Raw genomic sequence first — 12,349 nt, 5'->3', positions numbered from 1 at the left:
GCAAGTTAGCCAACAACTGTTGTTGTTGAATAAGATCAAAGGCACTTGCTAGTCTGAGGTCATCGACAACACTTTTCTCTGACCTCCCTACCCAAAGCATTTACCTGTTTTTCTTTCTCCTTGTCTTGATTAGCACCTTCATCAGCTTCTTTCGTCTGCATATCTCTCCATTGTATGTAATCTTGAGAATCACGACCTCTGCTCCCACCTGCATCTTGGTTCCACTCTCTCCTATCATCTCTCTGGTGGAAATTTCTGAAACCGTCTCCCATCACTTCCTTCTTCTTGTATTGTCATCCTTCTCTACCCCCAATTGAACCTTCCCCCTCTCCCGTATCTGCCTCCAAATCTCTCCATCTCCTCTCTCTGTATTGGTGACGACGGGTTAGGAAACCCTAGAATATCAAGTCCCGTACCCACCCCTAGAAAAGGGAAAAAGATAGGGTTTAAGTTAGTGAAGGCCCTCGACAGGGCATTCACCCCACACCCCTATGTTGTTATTGTTGGGAAACCTAGCAATTCAAAAGAAATTCTACGATCACGCAAGGTCTATCTAGGAGATGCATAGCAATGAGACGGGAGAGTGTGTCCACGTACCCTCGTAGACCGATAGAGGAAGCGTTTAGTAACGCGGTTGATGTAGTCGAACGTCTTCACGATCCAACTGATCCAAGTACCGAATGTACCGGATCTCCATGTTCAGCACATGTTCAGCATGATGACGTACCTCATGCTCTTGATCCAGTTGAGAACGAGGGAGAGTTCTGTCAGCACGACAGCGTGGTGACGGTAATGATGAAGTTACCGGCGCAGGGCTTCGCCTAAGCACTATGACGATATGACCGAGGTGTTAAACTGTGGAAGGGTCACCACACACGGCTAAGAGATTGTCTGTTGTGCTTTGGGGTGCCCCCTGGCCACGTATATAAAGGAGGAAGAGGAGGAGGCCGGTGGCCAGGAGGGGCGCACCAAGGGGGGAGTCCTACTTGGACTCCTAGTCCAAGTAGGATTCGCCCCCCCCCCCCTTTCCTTTCTTCCACCGGAGGGAATGGAAGAAGGGGGCCGCGCCCCCATCCCTTGTCCAATTCGGTTTGGGCAGGGGGGAGGCACGCGCCACCTCGTGTCCCTTCTTCCCTCTCTCCACTAAATCCCAATAAGGCCCATTAACTTCCTCGGGGGTTCCGGTAACCCCTCGGTACGCCGAAAAATACCCGAATCACTCCGGAACCATTCTGGTGTCCCAATATAACCTTCCAATATATCAATCTTTACCTCTCGACCATTTCAAGACTCCTTGACATGTCTGTGATCTCATCTGGGACTCCAAACAAACTTAGGTCATCAAATCACATAACTCATAATACAAATCGTCATCGAACGTTAAGCGTGCGGACCCTACAGGTTCGAGAACTATGTAGACATGACCGAGACATATCTCCGGTCAATAACCAATAGCGGAACCTGGATGCTCATATGGGTTCCTACATATTTTACGAAGATCTTTGTCGGTCAAATCACATAACAACATATGTCATTCCCTTTGCCATCGGTATGTTACTTGCCCGAGATTCGATCGTCGGTATCATCATACCTAGTTCAATCTTGTTACCGGCAAGTCTCTTTACTCGTTCTGTAATGCTCCATCCCGCAACTAACTCATTAGTCACATTGCTTGCAAGGATTATAGTGATGAGCATTACCGAGAGGGCCCAGAGATACCTCTCCGATACACGGAGTGACAAATCCTAATCTTGATCTATGCAACCCAACAAACACCTTCGGAGACACCTGTAGAGCATCTTTATAATCACCCGGTTACGTTGTGACATTTGATAGCACACAAGGTGTTCCTCCGGTATTCAGGAGTTGCATAATCTCATAGTCAAAGGAACATGTATAAGTCATGAAGAAAGCAATAACAATAAAACTGTAACGATCATAATACTAAGCTAACACATGGGTCTTGTCCATCACATCATTCTCTAATGATGTGATCCCGTTTATCAAATGACAACACTTGTCTATGGTTAGGAAACATAACCATCTTTGATTAACGAGATAGTCAAGTAGAAGCATACTAGGGACACTATGTTTTGTCTATGTATTCACACATGTACTAAGTTTTCGGTTAATACAATTCTAGAATGAATAATAAACATTTATCATGATATAAGGAAATATAAATAACAACTTTATTATTGCCTCTAGGGCATATTTCCTTCAGTCTCCCACTTGCACTAGAGTCAATAATCTAGATTACAAAGTAATGATTCTAACACCCATGGAGTCTTGGTGCTGATCATGTTTTGCTCGTGGAAGAGGCTTAGTCAACGGGTCTGCAACATTCAGATACGTATGTATCTTGCAAATCTCTATGTCTCCCTCCGTGACATGATGGCTGATGGAATTGAAGCATCTCTTGATGTGTTTGGTTCTCTTGTGAAATCTGGATTCCTTTGCCAAGTCAATTGCTCTAGTACTGTCACAAAAGATTTTCATTGGACCCAATGCACTAGGAATTACACCTAGATCAGATATGAACTCCTTCATCCAGACTCCTTCATTTGCTGCTTCTGAAGTAGCTATGTACTCCGCTCACACGTAGATCCCGCCATGACGCACTGCTTGGAACTGCACCAACTTACAGCTCCACCATTCAATATAAATACATATCCGGATTGCGAATTAGAGTCATCCGGATTAGTGTCATAGCTTGCATCAACGTAACCATTTATGACAAGCTCTTTGTCACCTCCATAAACGAGAAACATATCCTTAGTCCTTTTCAGATATTTCAAGATGTTCTTGACCGCTGTCCAGTGCTCCACTCCTGGATTACTTTGGTACCTCCCTGCTATACTTATAGCAAGGCACACATCAGGTCTGGTACATAGCATTGCATACATGATAGAACCTATGGCTGAGGCATAGGGAATGACTTTCATTTTCTCTCTATCTTCTACAGTGGTCGGGCATTGAATATGACTCAACTTCACACCTTGTAACACGGGCAAGAACCCTTTCTTTGACTGGTCCATTTTGAACTTCTTCAAAACTTTATCAAGGTATGTGCTTTGTGAAAGCCCAATTAAGTGTCTTGATCTATCTCTATAGATCTTGATGCCCAATATGTAAGTAGCTTCACCGAGGTCTTTCATTGAAAAATTCTTATTCAAGTATCCTTTATGCTATCCAGAAATTATGTATTATTTCCAATCAACAATATGTCATCCACATATAATATCATAAATGCTACAAAGCTCCCACTCACTTTCCTGTAAATATAGGCTTCTCCAAAAGTGTGTATAAAACCATATGCTTTGATCACATTATCAAAGCATATATTCCAACTCCGAGAGGCTTGCACCAGTCCATAAATGGATCGCTGGAGCTTGCACACTTTGTTAGAACCCGTTGGGTCGACAAAACCTTCTGGTTGCATCATATACAACTCTTCTTTAAAAAATCTATTAAGGAATGCAGTTTTGACATCCATTTGCCAAATTTCATAATCATAAAATGTAGCAATTGCTAACATGATTCGGACAGACTTAAGCATCGCTACGGCTGAGAAGGTCTCATCGTAGTCAACTCCTTGAACTTGTCGAAAACCTTTCGTGTCAAGTCGAGTTTTGTAGACAGTAACATTCAGTCAGCATCAGTCTTCTTCTTGAAGATCTACTTATTTTCTATGGCTTGCCGATCATCGGGCAAGTCCACCAAAGTCCACACTTTGTTTTCATACATAGATCCCATCTCAGATTTCATGGCCTCAAGCCATTTCACGGAATCTGGGCTCATCATCGCTTCCTCATAGTTGGTAGGTTCATCATGGTCTAGTAACATGACTTCCAGAATAGGATTACCATACCACTCTGGTGCGGACCGTACTCTGGATGACCTACGAGTTTCGGTAGTAACTTGATCTGAAGTTTCATGATCATCATCATTAGCTTGCTCACTAATTGGTGTAGGAATCACTGGAACTAATTTCTCTGATGAACTACTTTCCAATTCGGGAGAAGGTACAATTACCTCATCAAGTTCTACTTTCCTCCCACTCACTTCTTCCGAGAGAAACTCCTTCTCTAGAATGGATCCATTCTTAGCAACGAATATCTTGCCTTTGGATCTGTGACATAAGGTGTACCCAACAGTTTCCTTTGGGTATCCTATGAAGACGCACTTCTCCGATTTGGATTTGAGCTTATCAGGTTGAAGATTTTTCACATAAGCATCGCAGCCCCAAACTTTAAGAAACGACAAGTTGGGTTTCTTGCCAAACAACAATTCATATGATGTCGTCTCAACGGATTTCGATGGTGCCCTATTTAACGTGAATGCAACCGTCTCTAAAGCATAACGCCAAAACTCTAGAGGTAAATCAGTAAGAGACATCATAGATCGCACCATATCCAATAAAGTACAGTTACGACGTTCGACACACCATTACGTTGTGGTGTTCCAGGTGGCGCGAGTAGCGAAACTATTCCACATTGTTTCAAATGAAGACCAAACTCGTAGCTCAAATATTCGCCTCCACGATCAGATCGTAGAAACTTTATTTTCTCTTTACGATGATTTTCCACTTCACTATGAAATTCTCTGAACTTTTCAAGCATTTCAGACTTATGTTTCATTAAGTAGATATACCCATATCTGCTCAAATCATCTGTGATGGTCAGAAAATAATGATACCTACCACGAGCCTCAACACTTATTGGACCCCATACATCGGTATGTATTATTTCCAATAAGTCAGTATCTCGTTCCATTGTTCCAGAGAACGAAGTTTTAGTCATCTTGCCCATGAAGCATGGTTCGCAAGCACCAAGTGATTCATAATCAAGTGATTCCAAAAGCCCATCAGCATGTAGTTTCTTCATGAGCTTTACACAAATATGACCTAAACGGCAGTGCCACAAATAAGTTGCACTATCATTATCAAGTTTGCATCTTTTGGCTTCAATATTATGAACATGTGTATCACCACAATCGAGATTCAACAAAAATAGACCACTCAACAAGGGTGCATGACCATAAAATATATTACTCATATAAATAGAACAACCATTATTCTCTCATTTAAATGAATAACTGTCTCACATCAAACAAGATCCAGATATAATGTTCGTGCTCAATGTTGGCACCAAATAACAATTATTCAGGTCTAAAACTAATCCCAAAGGTAGATGTAGAGGTAGCATGCCGACTGCAATCACATCGACCTTGGAACCATTTCCAAAGTGCATCGGCACCTCGTCCTTAGCCAATCTTTCTTTAATCCATAGCCCCTATTTCGAGTTGCAAATATGAGAAACAGAACCAGTATCAAATACCTAGGCACTACTATGAGCATTATTAAGGTACACATCAATAACATGTATATCAAATATACCTTTCACTTTGCCATCCTTCTTATCCGCCAAATACTTGGGGCAGTTCCGCTTCCAGTGACCAGTCCCTTTGAAGTAGAAGCACTCAGTTTCAGGCTTAGGTCCAGACTTGGGCTTCTTCCCGAGAGTAGCAACTTGCACTACAAAAAAAAGACACATCCATGACATTTTGGGCCAAACGAAATTTTTTTCTATCATACATATGACACTTCTATGACGATAATTGTGACAAAACCCAGTATCATCATAGATGTGGTGGGCTCCTACTTCTATGACAAAAAATCATGACAGAAAATGGGCGTTTTGTCCTGGGCGGGCCGGAGACGCAGCTGCATGACATTCTTTGGGTCGTCCATGACGGAAAAATCCATGGTAGAAACGAGGGCGAGGAAAATTTCGGGGAGTTCCCGGTTACGGTGGGAGGTCGGGGGCCGAGCGATGCGCGTTTCTCTCGTACATGTACGCGCGTGTGTGCGAGGCGTTGGCTCTAACTGAACCCGAGCGAGGCATTGGGCTCTAACTGAACCCGAGCGATTGCACTGCAGGCTACGCGTTACTGAACCCGAGCGATCGATCGATGGCTGTTAACTGAACCCGATCGAGCGATTCCTTCGCTACTGCTGCTAACTGAAGCCGATCGATGCTGCCTCTGGGATGAACAGTGAGTGTTGCGGGGAGAGGGGGGTTTGGATGAACAGTGAGCGGTGGCATTGCCTCTGGATGAACAGGACCCCGTGGTGTGGAGGGCTGGATGAACAGTAGACGGTGGAGGGGTGCCCGTGGAGGGGTGGTTGAATAGGACCCCGTGGTGTGAGGGGTGGATCAACAGTAGACGGTGGAGGGGTGCCCGTGGAGGGGTGGTTGAACAGTAGCCGGTGGAGTAGCGCGAGGTCGAGGCTGGATGAACAGGAGCCCGTGGAGGCTGGAGGAGGTCGACGGTGGAGATGAACAGTATCCCGTGGAGTCCCGTTTGGTGGTATGCCACACCCCTCTCGATGAATAGGACCCCCGTTTCGACCGTAGCGCTCCAACACAAGTCCGTTTCGTCCGTTTTGCGGTACGCCACACCCCTCCTGATCAACAGGACCCCCGTTTCGACCGTAGGAGGTCCGTTTCCTCCGTTTTGTGGTACGCCACACCCCTCCCGATCAACAGGACCCCCGTTTCGACCGTAGGAGGTCCGTTTCCTCCATTTTGCGGTACACCAGACCCCTCTCGATGAACAGGATCCCGTTTCGAACATGGCCGGTCGAAAACAAGGCCGTTTCCTCCGTTCTGCGGTATGCCGGGCCTCGTTTACATCGCCTGTTCCGTCCAAGCCCTCCCGATGAACACAACCACGCATTCTGTTCCGACCTAGTCGGTTGGCTCCCACGCGTTCCGTTGCCTCCCGATGAACACGACGCATTCCGTTGCCTCCCCATGAACACGACGCATTTTGTTGCCTCCCCATGAACACGACGCATTCTGTTGCCTCCCCATGAACACGACGACGACGCTGTTTCTCCGTTCTGACCCAGCCATGTACACGAGCCCTGGCCGTACGTATGCGCGAGTAGGCATTCGAGAACCTGCCCATATGTATGTACATGGCCGTATTTTCTTTCTTGCACACTCGCCGCTGTATGTACATGTACATGCTACATGCGCACCTCTACTATGACACGTGCCCGCCTCTACTACGACACGTGCGCGCCTCTACATCGACCAGTATGTACGTACACATTCGCGACCAGAATGTCAACGTTACGTATGCTTCGACTAGGTGGATCCCGACTGTCGACTGTCAGGCACTTCCTTGCCTGCGAAGATGTAGCTGGTGGGTCCCAGCAGTTAGGGGGCGAATCTTTTTTTTGCCCAGACGCACTTCCCTGCGTGCGAAGGTGTAGTGCTGGGTCCCAACAGTCAGGGGGGCGAATCGTTTATTTATTTTTTGCCCGGACGCACTTTCTTGCATGCGAAGGTGTAGCTGGTGGGTCCCAGCAGTCGGGGGGCGAATCGTTTTTTTTTCGGACGCACTTCCTTGCGTGCGAAGATGTAGCTGGTGGGTCCCAGCAGTCAGGGGGCGAATCGTTTTTTCGGACGCACTTCCTTGCGTGTGAAGATGTAGCTCGTGGGTCCCAGCAGTCAGGGGGCGAATCATTTTTTTCGCGAAATACGGTGGCCCGTCCGGTGGGTCGCCGCTGTCAGGTGGAGGAATAATTATGTTGCGCGTAATAAGGAGGCACTTCCTTGCGGCTGCCGTGGACCCAGCTATCAGCCTCTCCACGTACAGTCCACGTCTGATGGAAGTCGTTCCTTGACCACATTGACCATGCCGCGCCGAGAGCACCACGGCCGTGGATGACGGCGAGGCCTAGGAAGGGAACGACGCAGAGCCGGGGAAGACGCGGCAGTGGATGCACACGTGGAGAGGAGTACGAGGGTTCACTGGTTCGGTTGCGTTGCCATCACCGCAGAATAACAGGGGGTGTGGGTGAGTGGAGGGATGGCCTGGCCAGCGGTGGGAGTAGTAGGGGGCGGTGAGGCCTCCGCGGCAGCACAACCGGCCACGGGAGGCAGGAGCAGGCGGCACGACCGGCGCTGCTTTGGGCGGCTGGAGCAAGAAGACCAGAGGTTGAAGAAGCACGACGGCCGTTGGATGGACATCGTACGGTCACTGCAGCTAGAATCATTTATATTGACTAAGTTGACAAAGCCCTTGGTACGTCAACTTAGTAGGCCCACAGGTCAGCTTCCAAAACGGTGCGCCTCAGATGTCAGGGGGAGGAATCATTTTTTTGGCGGGTGAAGCTAGAATATCCGAGATTGAAGAATAAGCATGGCATCCGTTGGATGGACATCCAACGGCCACTGCTGCTAGAACCGTGTGTTGACTATAAGTTGACAAAGCCTTGCATACACATCAACTCTGTTTTTTAGGGGACGCATCAACTTAGTAAGGCCAGAAGTGTGTGGCAGAGAACTTATAGCCCATTTGAGATTTGTAAGAATGTGTAGCCAATTTTTGAATTCTAATGGAATTTACTACAACCCATTTACAGTTTGTTAAAAGTACAGCCCATTTCAACCAACCGTTCAAAACAGAATTCAATAAAATTTCCCACATTTTGATGGGATCCGAAATATTTTTATCCTGAAATTTCTAGTCAGATTAAATACAATTTCAATATAAATTTATATTACGTAAAAATCCAACGAAACATTGAGCTCGCAACAATTAATGAAATTAAAATTTTCAATATCCAAAAATAATATCTTATAAAGTAATCACGTGTTTGGTGCATTTTTTTTATTGTTACTGCCCAGTTTTTATAATTACATCCCATTTATTATTTTTTAAAGCCCATTTTCTTGTTAAGCCTAATGCATCCCTCCTAGGAAAGATCCGCAGCCCAGCGGGGTGGAGAATAACAACTTGACCTTGCCTGGGTATTCCTAAAAAAAGTATAGCTGGGCTAGCCATTTTTAGCTTGAAAAAAAAATAATATCTGGGCTGGATATCTGGCCTGGGCTAGACGGGCCACAGCCCGCCCAGTTAATACCTGCAGCAATGTTTTCGTTGTTGTTCAGAGGAGAAAAATTAATATCTGGGCTAAACATCGAAAAACTCTGTAGTGCTCACACCTCAAAAACACAAATACTGCTCGAGCTGCTTGGTCCCAGCTGTTGGCCGCTTCTTGTGCAATTCTCTCGTTTATTGACTACTCCCTCCTTTCCGGTTTATAGTGCTCAATTCAAAAAGCTCACCAATCAAGGTAGATGGCAAGTGGTGGAATACTTTTTGTAGTTTTGCAAACGCACCTAATTAATGCTCTTGTTATCCTCAAAAATTATGTTTATCAATGCATTAATTGCAATGCATGCATGCATAAAATACATGCATTGGTCAATTTTCTCTTAATACTTGCATGCAATGATTTAATGCACCTTGGAATCTGAACATGTGATGGAAAACAACCAAATTGAGCCTTATAAAATGGAAAAACTAAAATTTTGAGATAAGCCCTATAAACCGGAAAGGAGGGAGTACATAGGTTGACAATGGTGTGGGACCGTGATGTCAGGAAACTAGGAGGAAGCAAAATAAATTATAGTTATATATATATATATATAATAAGGATGCACTTGCGTATGTGAGGCTATGGACCTGGTGGGTCCCCATTATCATCCTCTCCAAGTAAAGTCATCTCCTCGCCCGTGCGCGCTTTCCGCCCGAAACAGTCAGCACCGCCCGCCCCGCTTCCTGGTGCAGGCGATTGCTCCGCCTTCAAACAACAAAAGTGTCGTCCGTCCATCCATCTGCCGCCCACATTAATGATACGCGGTTGCCGAGGCGGCTACTCCGGCGCCACACGTCCGTCCCTCCGCCCGCCCACCATTGTTATATAAACTGTTGCGCCGGCCATAGCCGCAGTCATCCGCATCCGTTCCCTTTCTCCTGTCCACACCACTACTGCCCACTATGGCTTCCTCGCGCTCCAGCGCTCTTGGGGACGGGCGGACGATGGACCACAAGGAGATGGCAGCCATTGCTGCCGACCGGCTGGCCGGCAGGAAGCCGGAGGACGATGACGTCCCAATGGAGAACATGGTAGTCGACGATCCGGCGCCAACCCCCTCCTCCGCGCCATCCTCGCTGGTGCATTGCACCATGACCATCGGCGAGGCCCGTGCCCAATATATGGACAGGGTGAGGCAGATGCGTGAGGAGCAGTTCCGGGAGGCGCAGGCCGACGCCGCCTACAACTACCATCTCCTTCAGGAGCACCTTCAGGCGGAGGAGCAGATCGCCGCGGAGCGGGCGGAGCAGGAGGCGCTGCTCGACTCATACCGCTCCGCCTGCAAGGGCCGCCTCAAGCGCTGGCGGTACCGCATGCGGGTGGCGGAGGCTGCGGCCGCCTACAAAGAGGCTAGCAAAGAGGGCGATGAAGCGGGCGAGGCGCTGTTTGGCGAGACCGAGGACGAGGCAGAGGACAACGCCGGCTCCGACGAGTCCCCGCTCCACTAGTGTCGACGAGGCCCTGCTCCGCCGAGGCCCCGCGGTGCCAACAATGAGGCAGAGGACACCGCCGACCCCGCCGAGGCCCCGCCCCGCCAACAACGAGGCAGAGGACATCGCCGGCTCAGCCGAGGCCCCACCCTACCGGCAACATGGGGGAGGATTTCCACCGCTCCGCTGAGGCGCCGCCCGCCGGCAACGAGGCTGATGACGTCGCCGGCTCCGCCGAGGCCCCACCCCGCTGCCAACGAGGCCGTGCCACACAGAAAATGAGGAAGAGTAGAACACGGTAGGTTACCGCCGCTCGGGTCCAAGTTAGGCGGGTTGACCATTGACGGCCGGTTAGCTTCTTAGCGGTGATGTGGAGTCAGAGAGCTGTGCTGGAGAAGAACACTGCTTCTACTTAACTGCTGGTGCAGTTGGCTGACTGACATGTGGGCCCAACAAGCCACATGTCAGTTACGCAACTGCACCCGCAGTTAAGTCACTGAAGCTTCTGTTCGGCTCAGCGGGACACAGGTGGGTAGCTTCGGTTAATTAATTATACCTCCAGTGCACCCCTTTTTAGTTGAGGAATGTATGAAATGTAATGAAATCCGGCATGTTTATATGAAATCTGACTGTGTATGAATGAATTTATTTTGATTAGTTGAATTCCTGTATCACTGGCATTGGACGAACATGCAAAACAATACGTACTAGCATTATTCCCAGGGTGATCACCTCGTTTGCAGCAGTTTCACATGTACTCCCTCCGGTCCTTTCTAGTCTGCATACAAGTTTTGTCTGCAGTTAAAGTATCTCTACTTTGACCAATCTTATACAAAAAAGTATGCACTTTCACAATGTGCGAAGTAAAAAGGAACAGAAGGAGTACAAAGAGTTTGAGCAGCTTTTTAGCGTTTCTGTACATTGTAATCAAACACACATGCCTGGCAATTCATAGAGAACATTCAAAACAATCGATGATTATGCATCTCAGCGACTCACATGTCAGAGGCAATATTTACTTCACAACAAAAGAATAAAGAAAAAATTGATCGACGCTGCTGACAGCAAAGGGCGTCCCATTCGAAAATATCAAACGCATGTCTTGCTAAAATCAATGAGCAAAATTTGACAAGGTTTTCCCATTCCAAAATATCAAATGCCTACGATTATGGAATGGGCAGGGTTTGCCATCAGTTTGGACATTTACATGGCACCTCATGCTAAATAAACTAGCTATTCTTTTTGTGCAGTTCCACCAAAATCAACCAAATTCGCGTGTAGCTTGTATGATTTCGCCATTATATGTTGCAACGCCTTGACCTTATCGGCACCTCCTTTCTTGTGGTGGAAATGAATGATTCAATGTATTCATGAACATTTTGTGCAGTTCCCATTGAAATCAAGCTGAGCACCCCTATTTGTACAAATACAAAAAAGTGATTAGTATAAAGCAAACTGTACTATGAATTGACAGTTTCAACAGGCACATACATGGTCCATGTAGAGCACACTTTTAGAAAAATGGAACTCACCAGAAAGAACCCTAGAACATTGTACTCGCGCATCACAGCAAAAAAATGGAGATTTTTCAGTCCTTCTGAGCTGAAGTTAGTTTGATCTTGTGGGGAGTAATGTAACCATCCTTCAACTGCTCCTTCTGATGAGAAGATAGACAGGGCTTCTTCATCCTGGCATAATCGGAACTAGTCACTTCACGTACTCCATATTCTTCTTCAGAGGAAGATGATCCTATTGTGCAAAGACAAGAGGACTACTAAATGCTAGCATCCCTGTTTGCTCGAAAAAAAGGAAAGGAAATATTTAAAACAGCACAGATGAAGCACTTCTCAAGGACAATACCACTTTTTCATGACAGTATCTAAACAGTAGCACAACACCAATAGAGATGACAAAGCTCAATCATATGGATGAAATCAGTGGGCGAGTACCAACCTTTGTC

Source organism: Triticum aestivum, chromosome 5B (assembly GCF_018294505.1).
Source record: "Triticum aestivum cultivar Chinese Spring chromosome 5B, IWGSC CS RefSeq v2.1, whole genome shotgun sequence".
Classification (NCBI taxonomy): domain Eukaryota; kingdom Viridiplantae; phylum Streptophyta; class Magnoliopsida; order Poales; family Poaceae; genus Triticum; species Triticum aestivum.
Note: the sequence above shows the minus strand (reverse complement) of the source record.